Source organism: Coturnix japonica, chromosome Z, assembly GCF_054131305.1.
Source record: "Coturnix japonica strain WE chromosome Z, WE-NBRP24, whole genome shotgun sequence".
Lineage (NCBI taxonomy): Eukaryota > Metazoa > Chordata > Aves > Galliformes > Phasianidae > Coturnix > Coturnix japonica.
This window is the reverse complement of record NC_140702.1, coordinates 63363657-63375582: the sequence shown is the minus strand read 5'-3', so window position 1 is coordinate 63375582 and position 11926 is coordinate 63363657. Positions and strand designations below refer to the sequence as shown.

Here is an 11926-nt window from a genome sequence, read left to right as displayed (position 1 = left end):
ATAAGTCAAATTACTGACCGAGACCTGGTTGAAGCCATGGGCTGAACGCTGCTTATGCTACCAGGAGCCTGCAACCTGCGCTCAGAGGTGGGAGGTGATAGCCAAGTGCTGCCCTCCTGGCTGCGGGGCTGTGCTCTGGCTATGGAGGGGACTCCGTGGTAGAGAATAATGTGGCAAAGACTAGTATATGAGAGAGAAAATAGCTGGGGAAGCAATAATTTCATCAGAAAGCTGTATTCTGTACCTTATTCTGCACTGAGTGTGTAACTGGGTTCTTCATGATGCTGCCTCTCTGGCTGAGGGCTACCTGCGACCCACGGGAGTTCCCACTGGTGTCAAAAGGGTTTTGCACCTTAATCAAACTAGACCTTAGTGTTTGAAGGCTCGAAGCCTGGGCTCTGTGTCATGTTTGTAGCTCTTGCAGTCTGCAGACGGTGAAACAGGGAGGCAAGATGTAAACACTGGGATGGGACACAGAGTGTAGTGAAGTCAGACATTCTGCATACTCAAAAACTGTGGTGCTCAAGGAAAATGCTGATGCTCGAAAAGGTCTCAGATTTGGAGACTGTAGTGCAGCCTTTGGGATCAGTTCTGATTCTTATAACTGATTTTACCCCAATCAGATGAATGGGAAATTTAAAAAGTTTAGATAATTTTTCCTCGGCTGACAAAATCTCAGAATCAGACTCATTTTGCAATCTGTATTGCTATTTTTTGGTGTTTTTTGTTTGTTTGCTTGGTTGTTTTTTGTTTTTTCTTTTCAGAATCAGTGCTGTGCATTCTTTTGCTCTTGTGGAATAAAAACAACAAACACAACAATATGCCAGTGCAGCTGGAAACTTAATACTTAAATACAGCCTGATCTTAAAGCTCTTACTGGACAGATGGCTAATTTTGCTGGTCTGACCTTGTCTCTCAGGGATCTAGTCCCATGATCCTTGGTTGTCATAATAACCTCCATTAAGTACTTGAGAAAATTAGGTGGATGGTAGTTGTCAATGCAACGATTAGTAGCTTGTATTAAAGTACTGGGTTTGTGAAGCTGGGCATGGAAAAGTGTAAACTATATTTAAAGACTATCTTAAATAATTTTATAATTATTTTTCTGTTAACATACCAGTCTAACTTGCAGAGTTGAATGCTACTAGTGGAAATGTAGTCCTATGCATTAAACTGGTTTAGAGCTTGGAAACAAGTTACATATGGTTTTGAGGACAATTTTTTAACATACTAACATTGTTTGTACCTTACTTCTGTTAGCTACATGTGTGTATGTATTTCATATATATACACACACATATATGTATATGTTACTCTGTGTTTACTGATTGATTCACTCATCCATTTTTTATTTCTTTTTCTACTTAAGAAGTAGCCAGCTTTATCTGGAAAGTTTTGTTTCAGAATCTGTGTAAATATCTGAAAACTCTCTTGTAGCAAGATTTTAAGAGGAAAGCCTCCCAGAGTGCAGCAGTACTCCATTTGCATTCTACCACAGCCTTCCTTGAGCCCTGCAGCTGGGCTGTCATTACTGAAGCACTGAGCACAGGTGTAGATCGAGGGAACTCACATCTCTGTCTTGTTCCATCCACCGTATGCTGGGTGGCTAAGAGCAAGACGGAGCTGTGATTTATTTGCACGTCCTAATGTGGATGAAGAAGGGACAAGATGAAAAGTTCTTTAAGTTTGGTGCGTTTTGCATTCAGCTTTCACTTTGCCTTTTTCATAGTGGTGGAATCTTGTATCTTGTATCTTGCATCTGAGGTGAAAGCCAAAAGTCTCATTGAGAGATGCAATAAAACTGGTTCATCTTCAATAATGAGCTGGCCAACAGTTCTCTTGTGCCAGAAGAAATGAGATAGTCAAATACACCTTCTGTTTCCCTACATTTTTCATTCAGGGCTCACCGTACAAAGACCCATCTTGCAGAATGAATTAGAGTCAGAAATGTATTAGTGAAGTTAAAAATAAAATATATATAAAAACTGACAGAAATACAGCTTGTTAAACTTCAGGAAAAAAGCTGTTGTTCTCAAATTCAAGACATCCTGGTGACTGTTAAACTCATTTGAGCTTTTATTTACAGTTACAAGATACATTCACTGAAGACAAGAAAATGGGATGCCAGACACTTTGGGAAGGGCTTAAAACAAATCCTTAGACACCATGTGATGAATAGCGTAGTTGGGAGCAGATTAGGTGGGGATTCTCTAAATCTGGCTCTTGTGATGTTGCTTTTAAATTGTTATTGTTGTTGATTGTAGTTGTTTGCTTGTTTCAGAAAAGCTTCTGTTTTGTTGTTTTAATTATTACAATTTTTGGACCAACATTAGAATGAATTGTAAGTCACTGTCGTAGGAAACCTTGCCTGTAAAGTTTTTCTTCAAGAAGAGAAATAAGTCTAAAGAAGGTTGTTGCTTATTGCTGGCAGAGATGGTGCAAATCTGTGAGCTAAAACTAATGAAGAAGTCATGAACAATATATCTCGGGGGAGATTAATATCATTCTGCTGTTGTTTCTGACATAGGTCAAAACATGTGCTATTGGAATATACTGTTCAATGTCTTGAACATCAATACATTTAAAGAAGGAGTAATTATGTATGGATTTGTTGGTTGTTTACTGCATTTGGGCGCAAGTTGTGTCACAATGTTGTAGGACATTTGTATACTCCTGTAATACTGGGGCTCATATTCTAATAATTGCTCCTGCCTTTGATCAGCATCACTGACACCTTGTGCACATGTGTTTCTTTGGAAGCTACCAGCATTCCCATAATACTCTCCAGGGAAGAAAATAAAATCTTGTCAGGGAATGCACATAATTATTTCATTTTAGATCTTTCTTGATATCTCAATATTAGTAGCTCATTTTGAAGTACCACTTCTGGTTTCAGTTAGTTTTATCATTCCATGTTGGAGGGACCTTGCCTGGAGTACTGCATCCAGTTGTATAATCCCCAGTACAGGAGAGACATTGACCTGTTGAAGTGCAACCAGATGAGGGCCACTAAGGAATGGAACACCTCTTCTACTAGGACAGACTAAGAGAGTTGGTGGTTTTCAGCCTGGAGTAGAGAAGGATCTGGGAAGACTTGAGTGTGGCAGGCTGAAAGAAGGAAGGAGACGCTCTCTGGCAGAATGTGTTGTGATAGGACAATGGGAAACAGTTTCAAACTAAAAGAGGGGAGATTTAAATCAGATATAAGTAAAAAATTTTTGCAATAGCAGTAATGAAGCACTGGAGCTGGGTGCCCAGAGAGGTGGTCAGGCTGTATGGGTCTCTGAGCACCCTGATCTAGCTGTAGGTGTCCCTATTCATTTCAGGGGAGTTGGACTAAATGACCTTTAAGGGTCTCTCCCAACTCAAACAATTCTATGATTCTGAGATTCTATTCGTCACAGTGTTTTCTGTTCTGGCCATCCTGAAGTCACTGTCTTCATCTATAAAAGGAAACTTTTCAGTAAATGAGTGCCTCCAAAATTACTGTACTGCATTCCACCATTGTTCAGAAAGGCAAAATTAGACAACAGAGTGCTAAAAACGACTGTATCAGAGATTGGTTTTCCCAGTGATGCTTTGTAAAATAGTAGTCATGTTGGAGTTTAGGCATTAAGGAAAGCCTTGGGAAATCATCCTGTCCTGAGGCTGTCAGAGCCTTGCTTTGAGGGCTTGCCAGCCATTCTCAGGGCAGGCTTCCTATTTAAAAAAATATCGAGGGGTTTTGCACTTTCATTCTTCTCCAGCTGTGCCACATGAGATTGTAAGAAGACTAAGAGGACTTCTAGACACTCCACTCAGCATAGCTGTATCCCCGCTTTAGTCAAGGCTGGGAGCATTACCTTATTATTAATATGTATGTGAGTCACTCCCTATCTTCTAGTGTGTCTTCCAGAAAAAAAGCTTTTTTTTTTTTTTTTTTTTTTTTTTTTTTTTTTTCCTGGAAGATTCTTAGGGATAAATGTAATGGCAAGAATTCTGAATACTGGTCATCTCCAAGATTTTGAGGAGCAGAAGGACATCCTGCTTCAATAAAGAAAATTTCGAAGTATGAGATCTCTTCAGTGCTCCACAAACTAATCAATTAGCTGAGAGTACACCTGGGAGTTTCTCATCCTCAGGTTGAACATCCCAGTGCTCAGCCTTATGTCTGTTTGACTTAAGTCAGACTCAATTAATCTGGTTAATAATTTGTTTATTTTATGCTCTAATAAACGTACAGTTTCACCCCATATTTGTAGTGAATGTGAAGCAATGATCTGTGATCACATAACAAAACATTTTCAAAACCACAAGCACACTGGAGACTAAGCTAACTATGTGATCCTGAATCAAATTTCCTTTTTTATTTTATTATTATTATTATTATTATTTTCTATGCAAACAAATGACCTATCTGGGAGAAAGCAAGCAAGCAAACAAACAAAAAAACCCCAAAACATGTTCTTCACAATTAACTTCAACTGAAAGGAAATACTTACTACTAAGAACACGGAAGGGTTGGTTTTATTTTTAATTTTCAGCAATACTTGCGCATAAAACCCAAATTAGTTCTTTCATATAAAACAAAGCCTTCGTAACTCCTAGCTGCTAACATCCAGCCCACAAGAAAAGAAGATGAAGGTTATTTTTTCAGACTTTTCAGAGCTTCTGAGCTGAGAACAAGCACAGCAGACTTCATCTTTGAAAGTAACTACTTCAGAGGAGCATAAGCCTCTGAAGATTGGAGGCTTAGGGGGAAAGCTACCTTGAACCAGTTACCTAACTCAAACCAGCTAACGATGCAGTGATCCATAAAACCCTGCAGGAGAAGTGTGTAGTGTGAAATACATACATCAGGTTCACACCAGCTCTTCTACTGAACGCTGTATAATCACACCCAGGAGCAGGGGCTGCCCACGAGGAATGATATTGAAGATTTGGGCTTCAAATTAAAGAGAAATCTGTGCAATATTGTCCCAGGGAACATTTTATCCAAAAGGAAGAATACAGATTCTGGGCTTTGGTAGGAGCCATTTATTCTATTAGTGTCTTGATGGATGTTTAATTGCATAGTCAAAAGGCATGGGCTTTGTTTCCTTAAAAAGATTTTTCATTCAAGCATTGCCAAAACTTATCCCAAATAATGTATATACCTAGAAGAGAACCAAGTCACAGTATCACAGTATCGTGTGGGTTGGAAGGTACCTTAGAGATCATCGAGTCCAACCCCCGAGATTTGAGCCCCTGTGTAGCAGAGCGGCACTTCTACCACTTGCGCCACAGGGGGGATTCGAACCCAGGCTACCGGTGTTGCAACGTGGCATTCCTACCACTGCGCCACCAGGGCACACAAGTCAAGGTGTTACTGTATTCTGGCTTTATGTGATCCACATACCAAGTGTTTCCAGGCTTTCAATTTACTGTGCTGTTAATACACTCTTTTTGTGTAGTGCAGGCAAAAATCATATTATGAGCAATAGTTCTGAAATGGAGCACTGAGGGGTTCTGAGTTTCCCAGTGTGTGCAGGTGATAGTTACGCTGGCAAAGCTGACAGAGAAATGTCTCCAAGACCAGAAGCATCCCAAAGCTGAATTCTCCTTCACACTTCTCTTGATTTTTAAATTCATTTAAAATTATGGGCACCTACAAAAATGATGGTTCAGTCAAATATCAACATCTGTGCGCATTTGGAACTTGCAGTTCAAAATAAACATGTTGTGGATGTTGAACAAGCTGCTTTCAAATACAGACATTATTCCAGTTCTTCTAACATGTCAGAAGCATCGTTGTGCATGTAAGGTTTCAACCAAGTTAAATTTTGAGCTGCTGAGCTCAATACTCTTTTGAAAAACTCACAAGGGCAAACACTATAGAGAATTTCACACAAGCTGAATTCTTACATACATGAGAAACTTCAGCTAGAATATCGTTTTAGGGAAAAAATATGAACTAAGATTATCAACCTGCAAGTGATTGAAAACAAGTGTCCAGATTCAGAACATTTATGATTTACAGATAGCAGAAGCCAATCTTTGTTGCTTGGAACAGAAAGCATAGCTTAATTTTGTATCCTACTTCCTAGATAATCAAAAGGGAAGGCAATATATTTTCTGAAAATAAGCAAGAACTTTATGGCAATCACTATAGAGATGGCGGTATTGCAACTGCACAGAGACCAGCGTTCTTCTGGCATCTTTATTTCATGTTCCTGTTCCATATATTCCTATTCCTGCATAAACCGTTTTTGTTCAGATTGCTACTGTTTTAATCTTAAGCAGTTACATTGGCCACACTACATTAGGGTAAAGTCAAGAGCTGCAACTGTTTCCTTATACTAGTGGACTTTTTTGGTAGCTTAAGATGAGACTGTTTTAGTCATTTACCTCTGTGGGCTAGTAAGTCGTAATGATTATGGGAAGAACGAAGGACAAAACATTCAGAATGCTACAGGAAGAAAGGCACTCTTGGGCAAAGAACTCAGCAACACCTTAAAATCACAGAAATGTCTTGAATACCCAGACAGGTCTTGAATATCTCCATAGAAGGAGACTCCACAGCTTCTCTGGGCAACCGCTTCCAGTGCTCCATCACCCTTTACCATAAGTAAATTCCATGTTAGAACAGAACTTACTGTGTTCAAGTTTTAGGCCATTACTCCTTTGCCCTATCACTACAGACCACAAAGAGGAACCTGGTCTCATCAATTTGCCTCCCAACTCTCTTCAAATATTTATAAACATTTATCAGATTTCCTCTCCATCTTCTTTTCCATGGGTCACTCAGCCTTTCCCCATAAGGGAGATGTTCCAGGCCCTTTATCATTTTCACAGCCCTCTGCTGAACTCTCTCCAGCATTTCCCTGTTTTTCTTGTACAAAGGAGCCAAGAACTGGACACAGTACTCCAGATGAGGCCTCACCAGGGCAGAGTAGAGGAGGAGGATCACCTCCCTTGACCTGCTGGCCACACTCTTTTTAATGCACCCTAGAATACCATCGGCTTTCTTGACCACAGGGGCACACTGTGGGCTCACTACCAACCTGTTGTTCACCAGAGCATTCAGATCCAGAACACAGAGTTTTTCTCCAGCAGGTCATCTTCTTTCCTGTACTGATACTAGCAGTTATAATTATCTCACAGTCATGTACTTTCCCCTTATGGAGTTGGTCTCTCCTTATGTTGGAATAAATTTCTGTGTTTCAGTGTCTCTTGCAGCAAAGGTTTGTCTCTGAGGGTCACTCTTGCTGTTTTCACATCCTATTTCTTGTTTGCTAGTTCTTCTAATATACAGCTGATATACATATGTGTCCTATACTGCATTAGTGCAGAGATTCAGGTTTAAAGATACATTTCTATTTCTGTCACTTATAAGTAATATCTTTTGTGGTTTTGTTTGTTTGTTTGCATGTTTTACCAGTGCTAATAGATTATGGAGAGTCTTGATGTCTGCAGAAGATAGTGAAATTGTCCTGATTCTTACGGAGAAAGTGATCTGGAGAAGAAATGTCTGCTTGGGAAGATGCCAGATTTTCTCCCTGACCTGGCCTCCAGTAGTCTGCAGTAAAATGACATTTGCAATTGAGCTGATTTCTTAAGTCAGTTCTGCACCTTGAGCCATCTGCAGCAAGCCATGCACCAGCACTGAGGAAAGCAGTGGGTGGTGGTGTGGGTGACTCCCTGATATGGAACACAGAAGCCCCAACTCCCCATGTGAGTTGCTGTCGAGGGGCCTCTGCTCTTTGCTGGGGACTCAGATAGAGGACTTTGTGAACAGAGCAGGCTTAGACTATTATCACCTGCTGCTCATACAGTGAGAATGCATAGGGAGACCTTTGACATATCAAGCATGACTACATGGCTACAGTGTGAGGTCCAAGCTGACCTCTGGTGGTTCTGATGAGAGAGATGGTTTTGAGGAGGATTCAATGTATTAATATGTTTTTGCATAGCTGGGGTCAGCATCAGGGATTTTCCTTGTATAGTGAGAACCTCTCTGGGGTTTGAGGATTACTAGGATTACATGGGATCCACCTAAGTAAGGCAAAACATCACTGCCAGATATTTCACTGTTCTCATTAGTAGAGCTTTGAACTAGAAATTTCAGGGAAAGAAAGGTGTGTCCCAGAACCAAGTGAGTAAGAAGGGTTATGCTAGCAAGTAAAGTTAACATGGGATCCTGAAACCAAGGAATAGGGTGGGAATGGATGCTACATTTTAGGAAAGCTAACTTCCAGCTTGTAATAATTCCACATGGTACAGCTTTGGAGAGAACATGGGTCCTGGGAAAATGGCTGGTTTTCAAGCTTAAGAATGATCCATTGTGTCATGCAGAAAGTCTAGCAAAAGCATCAAGATTCCTGCATGGGTACACAGGGAACTCCTGATGAAGCTCATATATAAAAAGAAAATGTACAAAGGCAGGAAAGCAGAGGCAGGCATCCCAGAAAGAATTCAAACAGTGTCTGAGTATGTAACACTGTGGTGAGGAAAACCAAAGCCCACTTGAATTGAATCTGGTGAGGTACGTAAAGGGCAACAAGAAGGATTCCTGCAGTTGCTTCAGCAGAAAAAGGAAGAGTAGGAAAAAAGTGGATGGAAGGAGACACAGAGACAAACAGCACATGAAGGCTGAGCTACTCAGTGCCTCCTTCATCTCAGTTTTTATTGGCAAGACCAACTGTTTAATATCCTCATTAATGACCTAGATGGTGGGACAGAGTGCAACTTCCACAAATTTGCTGAAGATACAAAACTTGGAGGAGTTGTCTGATATATCAGAGGGTTGTAGCTGCCATTCAGAATAAACAGGCTGGAAGTATGCTCTGACAGAAACCTCATTGGAGTTCATTGAAGGGAAATGCAGAGTCCTGTACATGGAGAGGAATAACCTCATGCAGCAGTATATACTAGTGGCAGCTGGCTGGGAGGTGTGCCCTGTCCCCATCCTGTACATTTTTTTCTTGTCATATGATCAACTTTGTTTTCTTTATGCTTTATTTTTTGTGTATGTGTGTGCATAATGTATCTGTGGTTTTGAGGTTTTTTGATGTATTTCCATTTTTTTCCATAAGCTCTCCTCAAGTTTTGTTTCTGGTAGCAAGTGAACTATTTATTCAAGAGGTTGGCTTTGTAGTTGGTTTCAAAGGAAAGTGGAAAGAGAAATTTGTCTTAGATAAAGAGATTAAGAGGCATCAGTGAGAACATTTTTTAAACTGCATGAACATTTTACCATGATTCCCATTGGAGATAGTAAGTTTTGGATAGCAGTCTCCTGAAAAATATATCCTTAATTATTATTCATTGATGAGAAAAGCAATTTTGGCATTTTCATACACAATATATAACATAGCTACACTTTTTATAATTAACAATGTCTTTATTATGCTATTGTTCTATGCTGTAACTATTCAGAAAACGTAGAAGGCTGACCATCCTTCCTCTTATAATTTCATTTCAGAGTAGTATTACCCTCCTTGGTACAGTTTATGTTCACCAGGAATGCCTAAGAATCAGCTAAGAGCTTTAAGCACTGTGCCTTTGTTCATCTTCCCTAATTTCTGCTTTCAGTAGTGTTTGAAGGACCATGTGTCTCAGTGCAGACCTGTTCATAAACATGAAGAAAACATCTTCACTGTTATGTATAATCAGATTGAATACTGTCAGTGTGGGTGATTTCTGTGCTACCAAGTATCTGTGTGTTTAGTTTCCACATATGGAGAGGTTTCCAGTGCCTGTAACTTGTAATTTTTGCGTCTTGAAGCAGAACATTTTAGAAAGAGTCCCTTTCTCACCTACCTTCTCTTTCCATGCTCTGGCCATGCCATCCTGCCACTTGCCCTGTTTTGCCTCTGGAGCTCATCCTACGTTTATGCTCCTTCATGCCTCAGATACTTCGCCAATAAGAGAACAGAGAATAGCTTTTATCATTTTCCTATGCAAGTAGGTTGAATTCTCTTAGATGACATCTAAGACAACACAGAAGTGAAGGGAGCTGCCCTGCAGAGGTGGTAGGGCAGCAGAAGGCAGCCAGCTGTGGGTTTGTCTCTGTGGTAGAATACACCTCTTGATAATTTTTCTTGGCTGTGGAGTTTCCTTTGGTTTGTTGCACACAGATGGAATATCTGAAGATTGCCCTGTCTGTACTGTTTCATGAAGGCAGGACAGAAACTAAACCTTTGCTCAGAGATAGAGCTCATCCTACTTCTAATAGCCTTCACTACCAGGAATTCCCCCAAATTTCTGGTGCACAGCTATCCATGGGTAGATTTTTTTCTTTTTTCTAGTTCTTAAAAATTATTTCAAAAGTCAGTTTCTGCTTCTCCCCTTCCCATTTGGAAGGCCAAGTGACTGTACCATGCAGAGCTGCTGGCAGCAGAACCCAGCTGGAGGAATGCAAGCAGCAGGGTTTCCCCACTTCAGCCCTCCCTCTCCTGCAGTGCCACAGCAAGAAAAGCCATGATGAAGCTGTCAATGACCTTGTGCCTGCTTGTTTTTAGTGGGATTTCCTGCTTTGTGTTACATCTTGAGTTTCTAGCTTTGCCTCCTTCTTTGCTTTTCCCAGGGCTATAAGTACTCCAATGGCCATCACCTCAGATGTACTTAGGACAGGTAACAGTTGATACTTGCTGCAGCAAAAAAAAAACATCACATGGGTCTAAGCCTGACATTATGGTGGTCTTATGTTTTCTGTTGGTTTTGTTACAGTTTTTTGAGAGGATGGATCAAAAGTGTGTTAATCACTGCAACATATGAACCACCACGTTGCCTCTGTAGGCAGTAGTGGCCGCAGTCTTGGCAGTGGTGCTGGTTGTGTTGATGTGCAGGTGACCCAGTGAATCTACTCACACTGGGACCTAGTGGATCAGCAGCAGTGTAAGGAAGCACTCTGTGTTCCAGTCTGGGATGTGCCAGGGTTGTGGCTGAGAGAGGAACCAGCAGCACTCTGCTCTGATCTATGCCCCATGCAGCATCCATCTCCTGTGCTTCTCTTCAGTAGGTGATACGTGCAGAGCAGTGGCTACCAAAATTAGAGTAGTTTTCTGATTCTTTCTTTATTGGTGCTGATACTCAGTGCACCACAAGCAGGATCAGGAAAGACTGCCCTGAGATTTCCCTGCTTCAGCCATCATCTTCTATAATTATTGCGGTTGGGAGATTCTTGTTTCCTTTTGTACCCAGAAGTGGGAAACTGAAAATGCTTCAAAGAGATAGAAAGATGGCATATTTTTTTTTTCATGTATGATTTCCATATGTTTTGGTTCATCATACTGTCTTCATGCTGGTGTAGTATTTACACAACCCAGTCCAATCTGTAAAATGGAGATACATGAAAAAAGGCCCTTTTGATGTTTATTGTATTACAGATGGGAATTTCACCATTATTTCAGTGGGAGAGTTTATTTTGACACTAGGAGTACATACAAATTTTTTCTCAAGAATGTTTGTGTGATAAAATATCATTTTAATAAAATCTTTTTAATATATATATTTTTTTGACAAAATAATGAAGTAAATTAAGTAATGTTTGGCTCAGAAGAAGTCCAAAGTTCAGTTAGCAGCTCTTACTACTTGCCCACAGATTTAAAAATAAAATAATGAAGACTCCAGCTCATTTTGTTGACCTCTTAAGACTGCAATTTTCAGAAGAAACAACTAGTAAAGATGAAATGATCTGTTTTTACTCTGATGTGAGTTATCAAAATCTTGCACGATGGTTGCATCTTTTTATTCTTTGTACATTATTTGATGTTGTGAGGATCTGTGACTAACTGCAGGATCTGAAATGGACAAAATGGAAAGAGAAAATCAATTACAAAATACAGCTAAAATGCTGAGCAAAAATATTCTAACCTTGATCTTTCCAGGTATTCCATGTACAAATATTTTAAAAAAATAATGTTATCAATCAGTCTAAATTTTCAGTCTTGTTCAGAATGAAAGTAAC

At 40.1% G+C, this 11926-nt stretch overlaps 1 protein-coding gene across 2 annotated transcripts in view; it reads left to right on the top strand.

Moving 5' to 3' along the window:
- The window catches only part of EGFLAM (EGF like, fibronectin type III and laminin G domains), a 72094-nt gene that overhangs the window by 657 nt on the left and 59511 nt on the right, over positions 1-11926 (top strand). The gene's annotated exons all lie outside the window — the stretch shown is intronic.